This window comes from Cyrtonyx montezumae, unplaced genomic scaffold (assembly GCF_038088225.1).
Source record: "Cyrtonyx montezumae isolate F1298 unplaced genomic scaffold, pur_monq_1.0 scaffold_13, whole genome shotgun sequence".
In the NCBI taxonomy this organism is placed as follows: Eukaryota; Metazoa; Chordata; class Aves; order Galliformes; family Odontophoridae; genus Cyrtonyx; species Cyrtonyx montezumae.
Window position 1 is genome coordinate 999921 of NW_027071859.1, and position 12576 is coordinate 1012496.

The window sequence follows — 12576 nt, forward strand, 5'->3', positions numbered from 1 at the left end:
TGCGAAGTCTGATGGAGGAAACAAGCTTGGAGCGGGTCACGCTGTGATATTTCATCTCCTTTGCAGTGTTTTCACCAGGAGTGCGCAAGTAATGGTAAGAATTCCCCTGGAGCACACACAGTGTTCAAATCTGACGTGCAGTCCCATGATACTCCCTTTAATGAGAGCCTTTTTAATTAAAGTGCAGCTCTCTGTTCCCCGTGGTGCATCCCTAACAGCTGACAGCAAGAGGTCTGGGAGGAAGGGAACCTTGTCTTTGCAGTTTGAAGTCACTTCCAACAAAAACGGAGCAGATCACATTCATAAGGCTGAGCTCTCATCTGTTTTAGGGACTGCTTTCCCTGCTTCCTCTGAGGAACAGCACAGTGAAAGAAGGATAAAGGCTGAGGGGAATGATAAACGTGATCCAGTAGAGCAAGCTTTAACTTCCTGAGACCCTCAGGCTGAGGATGGGCGCACGAGAGGTGAGGAAGAACATTTGTTCATGGTGCACATGTTCCTGAAGTATCAAGGATCATGTCCAGCCTTGGGCCCACCCCGAGTGCTTGGCCAGCCCTGCCCTGCTGCTCAGCCCAGAACCCGATGGGGAGCAACGCATCTGCACACCAGTTTTTGTGTGAGTGGAAGCACCACCACGGCCCATGTTTAGTGTTCCCATAGGGGTGGGCCATGATAGTGCTCATGAGGAAGTGGCATCTGTGCAAGGCTAGGAACTATTAACCATTATGGCTCAGCCTTGAGCTGCGTGGCTACTTCTGATGTCATGCACTGAATGTTTGCTTACCCATAATTACCTTCTAAACAAACTACCTTCAAACTAAAATGAATACTGGTTTTGCTGCTGTGGTAATCTGAGCATCGCTCTGTTGCTTCCAGGTTAAGAAACCCGGACATGGAGGCTCTGAAACTTTGCTCCAGAGGATGAGGAATTAAAGGAGCTTAAGTGGGGGGAACAGAAGTCACGCGTCAGCTGTTATCACATTATGGTTTCACACCTGTTTGAGTAGCAATAACTGAATAACCAAATGTGTCCCTTTAACCAAATAGTTTGCTCCCGAAATTACAGAAGGGCCGATCCCTCAGGCTTTTAACAGCGTGCTGTGTTTTCCACGGTAGCTACTTCTTGCACAGCCACATCCATTCAGTGCATGGAAGCACACAGCCTGTGCTATTCAGGAGTGGAACAGGATTTTGCTTTTTCAGAGTGGTACCTATGAGGTACCATAACATTACTGATAAAACAACAGCAGCTTTATGCTTCAGAAGTGAAAAAATTACTTCAATGAGAAAACTCCCTCTGCTGGTTTGAAGAAGCTGCAGATGTATTTCACTTCCAATACTACAGAGTGCAGGAGTGCTCATCCAGCATGCACGCACTGTTATTCATTTCATACTTAGCCCAGAGGAAATCTGCTTGTTCCATGGGGTGAGGTGGGACTCTCATAATATAAAAATAGAAATAAAAGTTAATAGAAATATACATATAAATATACATAAATGTAAATGTAATCACAGAGCAGTTGCTTCATACATAAAAACTGTAACAAAAAATATATACTCAAGGAGAGGGAAAAGCCCCGTTGCACAGCAACATTTAATCCTGTTAACCCTATTATCTCATGTAGGGTTTTTCTTGTGTGTGTTTCTTTGTTGTTGTTGTTGTTATTTAAAGAAACAAAACCAACGTTATCTTCCTTTTCTTCTCCCCCTGCCCCAACAGATACTCCTTTCAATGGCATCTTAACAGTTACACAAGGCACTGAGGAAGGCTCAAACCTTTGCAACCGCAGCACAGCTCCCTCCGTGCACGTAAAGACCAACTAGCCATAGTCTTTCCTGTAGAAGAGAATACGTGAAATTCGGGCTAAGAATAAGCAGCAATTCTGCCACAAGACCATTCTCAGAGCATACTGAAAGACTGGTTACTCCATTACATTTTTTCCCCCTTATCTCTTTTGAGGGTTTAATTTGTTGATATTGAGCTCTTACAACTACTTAACACGAGGTTGCAAACAGCAGGGAGTGTGGAGAGCAGCTCTGCCCCACAAAGAGTACTTTTTCTGTGATGAACAAGCACATCCCCCCTTCTCCTTCAGGTACACCTGGTGCTTGGCACTCACACTAAGTTCCTTTGGCATGCTGTGCTTGCCATTTCCTCATATTAACATCTAGCACAAAGAAACCTCGTCTTCAGGCTCCAGTGGGCTAATGGCTTCCTCTGGCACCTGAACACATCCACAGCTGAGGCCTTCAGCCACTGTGTCTGACCAAACACAGCAGCCCAAAACCTGCCTCTGCACCAGGAGGGCAATAAAGGAACCTCTTCTTGTGCAGAGGCTCCACATGAACCGTGCAGGATTGCAAGCATCATTCTTCCTTCTGCCTGCAGTCCTGATTGCAGCAAGCTGAAGTCAGAAAGATCACTCAGAAGGGTCTATTCTCAGCACCAAACAACATCGGATCATCACTGACTCAGTGCCAGAGGCAGCTTTTTGTGAGTGCTGTGCTGCCTCTGCAGTTTGTGAACAGCACTGCGAGGGGATGGGTTTGCTGCTTCACCCACTCATTACAAGGGGAAGATTTTGACTATTTCTGCTCCAACATTTTGGTCAGGAGGAAAAGCAGCTCCTCGTTGGCTTTCAGAGACAGTGAAGTGACAGAGAGAAAGAGGAGTTTGTCTTTCTGTCCTGTAAAGTGAAGAGACTTTCAGTATCCATTTTAGTTGGGGTCACAGACTGAGATTTTTTCTACTTCTCCCAGTTAAAGTGCAAATAACTGCAGCTTTTCTGTATAAGGTCAGAAGAGTATCACAAAGGAATGAATGACATGAACGCTTTGCTGGTTTGGGACTGCAGTGGAGGATGCGTGGCAGAAATAGAGGTTGTTCTCAAGGCGCTGAGCTGCAGCAGGCAGATTCACACGGTGCTCCACAAAGGAAGAAGCAGGCACTGAGAGCACACGCCTTGCTGGGCCCTGACCTACATGCCTAAGTTAGGGGAGACACTTTGCCCCGGGGAGGTGCCAGCATGCCCAGGGACCCACACAGCCACTTCGGTGAAGTGAATGCCACCACGACAGCAGATGGATGCGTATTGCCCTTGTGTCACTTCTGTTTTATTTCAGTTCTTAGTTGGTGGGTTTTACTGTCTTTTTTCCCTCAGTGCACACAAAGTCAGTACTGAATTGTGGATAATTTAGGTTTAGACTCAGTTTGTGGTTTTGGAGATTGCTTCATATACCCAAAAGTGAGACAAGACCTAGACACAGCTGCTTGAAAGAGGAAGTCCCGAAGTAAAAGGAAAGTAATCCAACACTTGCCTAACCCAGTTGTGCTCCTGCTATTTGTAAGGCTTGTGGTGCAGCAGAGAGCAGCTCCCAGGGCGAGGTCCTGCCCTGGTCCTGCCCGTGAGCTGATGGTGGGAAGGTGCTGGTGCTGCCATTGCTATACACAACATGAACATCTGGGAGAAGTAATGGTGATACCCAGCGGTGCCGTGGAGCAGCAGCACTGACAAACCTGCTTCTTCTCAGGAAGGTGTTCCCATTGTACAGGGAAATAAGGATGCCACCGTTTGTCTGGCGAGGCCTAATACTGAGAAAGGAATGCAAGTAAATCATACTCAGCTTGGAATAGGAACAGAAGCACTTTGAACCATCCTGGAGTGAGGGCTGGCTGGTTTCACACAGCAAAGGCTGAGAAGGGAAGGATTTGTACTCTTCAGATGCGTCTGTTGGCAGATCTAAGGGAGAGGAAATAAGCAAAGCTCGTATTGCAGCAGAAATCAGAAGTGTTCCTAAAGAGCACAGCCCCGTTCACACAGCAGTGTGAGCCCCAGCAGCCCTCAGGATGAAGCTGACTTCATTACTGTAACAGATAATTCTTATGTGACGTGCTTTACTAGCAGGGGAAAGGACACGATTTCGTTATTTCCCAAGTTCAAGTACATATGTGCATATGGTAATGTATGTATGCTCTCCCCAATGGGATATCACAGCTCCATTCCCAACCTATTCCTCTCCTCATCAGGAAGGACAGCTCTGACTGACAGAAGGGCATCCCTAAAGAGACAGACCTGTGGTAAGGAGTGAAGCTCCCTTCTTCCAAGGAAAGAAAGAAGAAAAAGAGAAAGGAAAAAAGAAAGGAAAAGAGAAGGGAAGGGAAGATGAGACAAAACCTGAAATGAAGAACTGAAATCCTGTATCAGCTTTGGGTGTTCTCCCTTGATATTAACGAGGGGAGTTACCACCTCAGCTCAGAAGAAATGCCCCAGTCGTGCTGTCTGGCAGCTGCTGGTTAACCTGCGAGGTCCAGCAGCCAGCTGATAGGTGCCATCCACAAGGCAGACACTTGAACTGCCACCTCTTGTGCAGTCTGGTGTATCTGTTTCTGTGGGGCTGCCAATCCAGCACCTGTCACCAGCATCTTGTTCATAAGGGAGACAAAGGGAAGTCCAGGTGACACATCTTCCAGCTGCAGCCGCAGAGAAGTGTCAGGAGGGCGAGAGTCTGCTGCCTCTGAAATGAGAGCGTGGGCAGGGTATTACTGCACATTAAGTATGCACAGCGTTGAATTTCACCTCTAGCAGAGGCTGCAAACAGACACAGCATGCGTGGGGCTGAAGGAAGCTGTGCAGGAGGAACGCTGCAGTAGTGTGTCACAGCTGGATGCGGGAGCACCACTGCTCCATGAGAAACAGTGATGCCATACATGCGGTGCTCCTGTTCACTGGCACTCCTGGGCTGTGTTTGCTGTCCCCAGGCAGGCAGACAGGACGAACAAGAGCCAGGATGTCATTCTGATATGGTATCTTAGAGCAGAGAATCCTTGCTCCTTCCATTTCCTCCGCCATGTAAGTACAGCAGCACTGCCCCACGCAGTCCTCCCTCTCCTACTCCTGAACTTTACCTATGCCTTTTCTCACATGCTTATTTTTTTTTTTTTGTGAGCAGAGCTTCCCCTCTTTCAGCCCATACCACTGACGGCCTCTTTGTTTTATTTACCTCAGTAAAACCATTCAAAGGGATCCGTTTGCCAAAGAGATGCACTCTGTGCTATCTTGTCCATCTTATCCAGGACTCACTCTGTGTATCTTCCCTATCTGTAGGGGTGCTGATAATTGTAGTATGTTTTAAGATGTCACTTTGTTTTGGAGGACTGTCTGTATACCTATTGCCTTAAAAACCTACTCAGGCTGTTTCCCTGAAGAGGTTATAGCAGTCACAACACAGTGCAGTCACCTCTGGGTCTGCCCGACATCATTCCAAGCAGCACAGACTGCTCCTAGCTCAGCCCAGGTAAAGCACTCGAAGGAGTTAGGGGGAAAGGGAGAGCTCAGGAAGGGGAGATCAGCAGCACCTGAACCCTCCCCACCCCGCTGGGACTCGTGTGTAACCAGAGGCAGGAGCTCCCTTGCCATCCATGTCCTCAAAGAAAACATCAGTCAGGCTGTACCCATGGAGAAATGGATGGAGAAATCTGAGAGCTGAAAGACAGGGTGTCTGCTTGGAGAATGAGCACGTCCCCAGCGTCAGCTCGGCCTTCGAAACAAGCTCATAATTGTTCACAGAGAGAGAATACTTTCAAGCTATTATTACAGCACTGCTTCAGTAAAGAGAAGGCAGCACAGCTGTCGGAGGGGAGGGCAGCAGCAGCAGAGCTGTGCTCGGTAGCTGGGCCTCGGGAGCTGCCAGGTACTGCTTCCCTCTGCCAGCTCAGTCCTAAAGCCACACTGCAGTTAACTAAAGCCACACTAAAGCCACTGCTTAGTTAATCCCTAGGAAACACCGTGCTCCCTTCTGCGGAAGCAAATAACCAGAGGCACACAGAGCACCTGCAGCGGGGGCTGGGTTTGGACGCCTGTCCTCAGCCAGAGGAGCAGCGGTGCATCCTCGCAGGGCCCTCGTCCCCTTCCTGGCAGGCAGGAGGGTGGAAGCAGAGCGCAGAGCTCTGAGGCTGTGTGCCGTTGTTTGGGAAACTTCCTTCTTGATTCTGAGGGGATTTTTCCTCATCTCTACTTGGGAATGGTCCGCTCAGGCTGCCCTCCTGACAAGGGACAGAACAGGGACCATGACACTAAGGGCAGGGGTTTGGTGTCACAGCTACTACAGGAAAGCTGTCCTTTCCCTTTATCATTCACAGCAAATGTTATGAGAAGCAGAATGGGAAGGCAGACCTGAAGTCGGGAAACAGGGTGCTCTGCCCCCTTAAATCAGATACGAAGTGCCCTACAAGTAGTGCTCCGTTCACGTAAGGAAGGCCGCCCATTCTGCCTCTCCGCTTCTGGATGCACGCTACAAAACACAGGACAAGGAAACAGTGAGAGTATCCCGGTGTTCAGTAAGAAACCTGCTGCTCGAGGCTCAGGCAGACGTCAGGCTCTGTTTGCACAAACGCTTACTCTGAAATAATCACCTCCGTGCTCTTACCGTACAACCCCAGAACGGTTTGGGTCGGGGGGGACCCCACAGCCCCCGGCCCTGCACTGAGTGCCCCCGCTCAGGGCCACCCACGGACGGAGGCATTTCCTTCCCGGCCCCACTCGCCAGCAAACAGCTCAGCAGCCCCCCAGGGCCGGCGGACTCCTGGGGGCCAGCAGGACGATCGCGAGCCGGCACTGTGCCCTGGTGGCCAACGGGGCCAACGGCATCCCGGGGTGGGACTGGAAGGGCTGTGGTTGGATGGGAGACGGAACGTCTCACCCTTTGTGCTCCGCCCTGCACAAACTGAAGCAGCACCGGGGCCCGGCTGGTGGCTGCCTGCCCTCTGTGTGCTGATCCTTGCCCTGCTCCTCAGGGAACAGCTGTGGCCACCATCGTCCTCCTGGGCCTGCTTGCTGCTCTTGGAGCTCCTTTCTGATGTCATCACACCTCCAGAGCAGCACGAGATGAATCCCCTGGAGGCTGCTGCCCTACACTGGTGCCCAAAGGAAGGTCGGCGTTGCTGTGGAACAGACGCAGGCTGTCGCAGCATTCTCTCCATGCAGAAGTAATCCAGACCAACAAAAAGCCGACAGGAGCAGGCCACACCGCTTTTATCATCGCTTCCCCAGCTTGAGCAGGAGGGGGCAGGGGCTGCACACCGAAGATAGATGCACAACGTCCTGTGAAGGACCAGCCCTGGGGCTGACAGTGGAGGAGGAACCTCTGAAGGGTGCCTCAATCACTCATGGGTCTCAGTCTCAGTGTTGAGGCACAAAGGCATCCCAAATGCGTCCTAAGCCAGGCCAGCTGTGAATGAACACAGAGACCCTGTGGTCCTTCCCACCCTCAGTGACAGCGGCTCTGTGCCCGTCTTCTGAGTCTCCCTCCCTTTAATGAGGAATATCAAACAGTCTTCACTGCCTTTCCTGTCCTTCCCCTTCCCAGCTGGAAGGGTCTCTGCAGAGCTTGAAGAAACATCAAAGAGCAAACCAGGCCCCTTTTCAAACACAAGGTGTGCATTTCCTACCCCACTCGTTACTTCACTGCGCAGATTCATCCTCTCCAAGCGAGGTGCTGTTACCCAGGGCAGGACAGCTGGATGCTGCCTGGTCTCTGTGCTGCCCACAGCTGACACCATCACTGGACATCCTCATGGCTTGACTGGACAAGGAGCAGCCCGATCTGCATTGGCTCTGCTTTGGGCAGGGGTGGAGCAGAAGCCTCCAGAGCCCCTTCCAAGCCAGGCTGCCATTTATAACGGACTCTTTGGAGAGAGAGAGAGAGAGACGACAAGCACCCACTTCCACATGACACTTCCATACGAAATGTGAGTCTGAAGGCTTGCACTGAAAGTTCTCCCCACCCCCATGGGGCTGCACAGAACCCCAAAGGATGAATATCTGTGGTGGGCTGCAGCACCGTGCACTGCTTTGGTGTAAGAGCGACTGCTCCACAGGCATGTGGGTTTGTAAGGTGTGAGATTTACAGAATGAGTAATACCAAATGGTGTTATAGCCCAGATATTTTGTAGATTGCATAGTCAGTTTATTGTGATGGAAAAGAGACAATTGAAATAAAGGGAAAAAATGCTCACCCACGTCCTGGGCTCACAGTGAAAAACTCCAAAGGAGCAGTCTCCAACAAGAGACCCCTCCCCAGTGGTGGTCAGCCCTTCAATGGGGTCTGGGAGAGGTGCACTCATTCTCCACCCCTTCTGCTCACACAGTGCACTGCCTCCACCTGTGCTCCCATGGCTGACTCAGTGCTCTCCCCAGCTGATCCAGCAGTGGTTCAGGCTCATACACGGCTCAGCTTGCCACTCAGCTCAGCTGTGCTCCTTGGTGTCAGAGTAAGGAAGCGCCCTCATTTCCCTGGAGTGTGATGCAGTGTGCTTTCAGCACGTGTACATGAGAGCCGTACCCTCACCTGTGCTCTGAGGCCAAAGGACAACTCCCTTCCCTCATAGAACCACCCCGTGTCAGAGACAGCAGCAATACCCCTGAGATCAAAGAGCTCTGCTAGAGGCTGGGAAAGATGAGGGTTAAGAGGTCCTTTCCCATGCAAGGCCTTGGGAACGATGGAGTTGCAGAAAGCCTGCGTGTCTCAGCTGGCTGAGGGCTGAGGACAGGAGCTTCGTGGGGAACACTCTGGATGGGGCTGCTGGCTCTTCCCCGTGGTGTGGGACTGAGCCCGCAGAGCAGGGGCAGCAGGGACCCCTCTGGGAGTGGCTGTGCTCAGGCTTTCAGCTGTAGGAGCATCCTCTTGTCCTGCTTGCAGCAGCAGGGAGAGAGAATGGGAGACTGTGGAGGAGACCATAAGGCTCAGGAGAGTGAAAGAGAAGAAAATGGGAAGAGCTGCTGCTGGGCCGTGGTGAGGGTGGGCAGCTGGGGCAGCAGGCACGTGCCATAGACTCATCCATCACACAAGGGCTGATGAGGTGCAAGTGATCCCTTCCAAGGGGAACCCCATCCCATGCCTCGGTGTGGCCGAGCCCTCCAGGACCACTGCAAGCCCTGGTGCACTGCCACAGCCATTGCTGCACTCCTTCAGCCTGAGGTGGTTATGGACCCACAGCCAAACGCAGAGCCCCACGGTGTGACAGCACCTCCTGCTTGCCCATCCCCAGGGGTACTGCTCTGTGTCAGGGCAAGGTGGAACGAGCCCTCGGACCCCCAGAGGACACCAGGCCTGTGTCCCAGAGCCAGCTGGGCTCCAGCAATGCTTTGGCTCTGCCTGGGCCAGCTCTTTGCTCCCCGAGGAAAGATATTATCTTTCACCATCCTGCTATTTTTTTACTAGCAGTTCTTTGCATCTGAGAGCAGAAGAGCTGTGGTGGGTGCAAAATCATCAAGAAAGGAGATGGGCAGAGAGCAGCTGGGAGCAGGATACATCAGCTCCTGTGCTGGTCGGACCCAGCAGCATCCCCAGGGCCCGGGGGGCCCCCAAGGAGAACCCCCCACCGCCTCTCCGGGCACTCTGAAAGGCCGAGGCTTTGCAGTGGGGCTGAGCAATGTGCGGCCGTGCCCTGAGATGCTCTCCCCCGAAGGACTGTGCCATGGAGCTGTGCTGACAGCGGACCACCAGGGAGACAGAGCCAAGCAGCCTGAGCTCCAAGCAGCCCTCAGGGCATCCCAGGGAGGAGGCAGGGTGAGAGATAACGCGAGGGTAACTGGGGCAACTGGGACGGCTGGGAGAGGAAATGGTCCATTAGCAGCTGAGGTCTGGGGGGAATGAAAGAGCCGTTGTGTGCTGGCATGCGGGCCCCTGCCTCCGGCTTTCTCAGCATGTTCCCACCTCCCTGGGGACCACACTCAGCCTCTCACCTACTTCTTACGTCAATGCGTGTCCCAGCAGATTTCCCCATCTGTTTATCATCTCTGGTGGTGAAGGATCTCATGGGGAGCTCGGCCTGCTCTGCATCTGCTCTTGTGACAGGCTCCATTCTGTCCGTGAGCAGCCCTGCAGCAGGGAAGTCCTGGGAATGTTTCATCCGTGTCAGAGTCGCAGTAAATCCTCCGCTCTGGGGAAGGGACCCTTGTGTCATAAGGGGGAGAGCCTGAACCGCTGCTGTAGTAAAGCTGGGGGAGAACAGGGGCTTCTTGTCAAAGGAGCCAGGGGGTCTTTGCCTTCACCCTAATAAAATAAATTGAGTTTACTTGTCTCACTTAATAAGGCCTTTAAAGACACTGAGGCCATGAGCATGACTTCCCTGTATGTACTGTCACTCCTCAGCCGTCAATGGAGAACATTATTCCACCCATAACACCCCAAACTCCCAAAGCTTGAAGCCTGGGGTCTCCCTTCCCCCTGACAGCACCATGGCCAACAGAGGACATGCAAACCCCTAACTCCTGATGACTGTGGAGTGAGCCACTGTCAGGACAAGTCCTATTGAGGTCCCCAGTGCTCCCAAAGCTGTTCCATGGTCATAAGTGAAAATAAGGGTGTTTTGGACTGGATATCATGAAAAACATTTCCACCATGAGCACATGTCCAGGCAATGATTGAGAACACCCAGGGAGCTTGTGCTGTCTCCATCCTGTTCTGACCACAGACCCTGCTCTGCTCCACCAGCAGTTGGGCTGGAGACTTCCACAGGTAGGACTTCAAGTGAAGTTATCCGTGATCCTCATAGAACCATGAAAGCATTTGGGTTGGAAAAGCCTCGCAAGATCAAGTCTAACTACTGACACTACCAAATCCATGAGAAAACCACATCCCTGTGTGCCACAACCACATGTTCCTTCAATGCCTCCAAGGATGAGGGCTCTGCAGCCTGTTCCAGTGCCCAAACACCCTTTCCACAAAGAAATCCTTCCAAATGTGCAATCTAAACCTTCTCTGCTGCAACCTGAGGCCGTTTCCTCACGTCCTATCACTCATCACCTGAGAGAAGAGGCAATGCCCAGGGACATCCCGTGCCCACGTCACACAGCACTGCTGTGGCAGACTGGGTGCCAAACGCTGGCTCTCTGCTGTAGGAACAGGAGGCTGGTGACTGCTTCTTGCCCCCGGCTGCAGGACCACCATGAAACCCACAGCTACTGGGTGGCCAGAAGCTGCCTCTCCCCCAGCATGAGAGCAGAGGGAAGGAGAAGGGGAGCAGGAACCGCTTGGCTCTGTCCCAGGCATCCCCAGCTCGTGACTGCAACCACAACACAGTGTTCCGGGCACCGACAGCAACTCTGAACAAAGCAGGGCACCACGAGGGGGTGGGATACTTGTCATGTCCAGGATGCTGCACGTCAGTCTGACGAACAAAGCCTTGCAGGAGAGCACAGAGCTGTGTGTGCTCTCCCCCACCCAGGGCTGCAGGAGGGACGAGCAGTGCAGGCCTCCTTCCTCTGTTGCAATCAGTGTGTGATGATTACACTGTAAAAGTCCCCTGCTCATCTGGTAGCAATAACGAGCAGGGGAACAGCTCATCCCTTTGTAGGCACCACAGCACTGTTTGAGAAGGGACCCCTGAAGGCCACCAGTGATGCACAGGGACACCTTCCACTGCTGCTTGAATGCAAAGTGAACCCAGCAATGAAAAGCAGAGGTCCGCAAGCACTCCTGCTTCTGGGTCAAATTCCTCTCTCCCCATAACCCTGAGACCTCACCTCCACACGACACAGTCAGAAATCCCCCATGTCAGATGGGCTGCACTTGGGTGCTGCCTCTGTCTGCTGAGTCTTCTTCTGATGGAGGTCATGGAGCTCCTGCTAAGAAGGGGAGTCAGCAAACAGCCGATGCTGAGCAGGGGACAGCAGTACGGCTGCTTGGTGTGTTGGCTGGTGGGATGGCTGGATGCATGGATGGACGGACATGGGGCATCCGCTGCCCGGGACAAATGCATATTTGAGGCTTGACACCAGTCAGTGGAAGGCTGTGGGATGGAGCTGTTTTAGGAGGCCCAGAAAAGCAAAGAGAAAGGGAGAGCTGAACATTTCTTTGTGTAATTTGGCTGCGGTGCGTGTTTATTATTATATTTTCTGCTTTCCTATTTCCCTTGCTTCTCTTTCTTCCAGAGAAGCACCGTTGTGTAAAGTCTCACAAGTGGGGAAAGACAAATGGAAGGGACACAGGGGAAGGATGGTGAGATGGTGGTGAGGAAAGGCTCACAGGGCAGGAGAGTCCCCTGAGTATCCAAACTGGTTTGAATGAATTTTCCCAGGAGACCACAGCTAGATTCCTGCCCTGTGCTGTTAGGGACCAGCCACCCTTAGCCAGCAGCAGACCCGTTCCCCTGGAAGTCTTTTTGGAGGCATGCCATCAAACTGTCGTCCTGACACATCTAAACGTGATTCATCACATCTGCATTGATCGGACTGCCATAAGAGCAGAGAGAACACTTCTTGAAGGCTGGTGCTGAACCCTGATTGCGTGGTGCATAGGCCCTACATCTCCAGCTGGTCCTACTCTGAGCTGGGGATAAAGTCTCCAGGGACAATGAGCTTCTGCAATGGCAAACGGGAGCAACACTGCACACCTTGAGCTGCATCTATTTGTGGTCACTCAGCATGGAGCGCTGCCCCGCGGGGTGCAGCTAGGCAGGGCCACTCGGGGACAGACATCCTCCTGGGGCTCCAAAAATACCCCACGGCTGCACCTCTGCCTTTCAGTACCTCTGCCTTTCAGTACCTCTGCCTTTCAGTACCTCTGCCTTTCAGT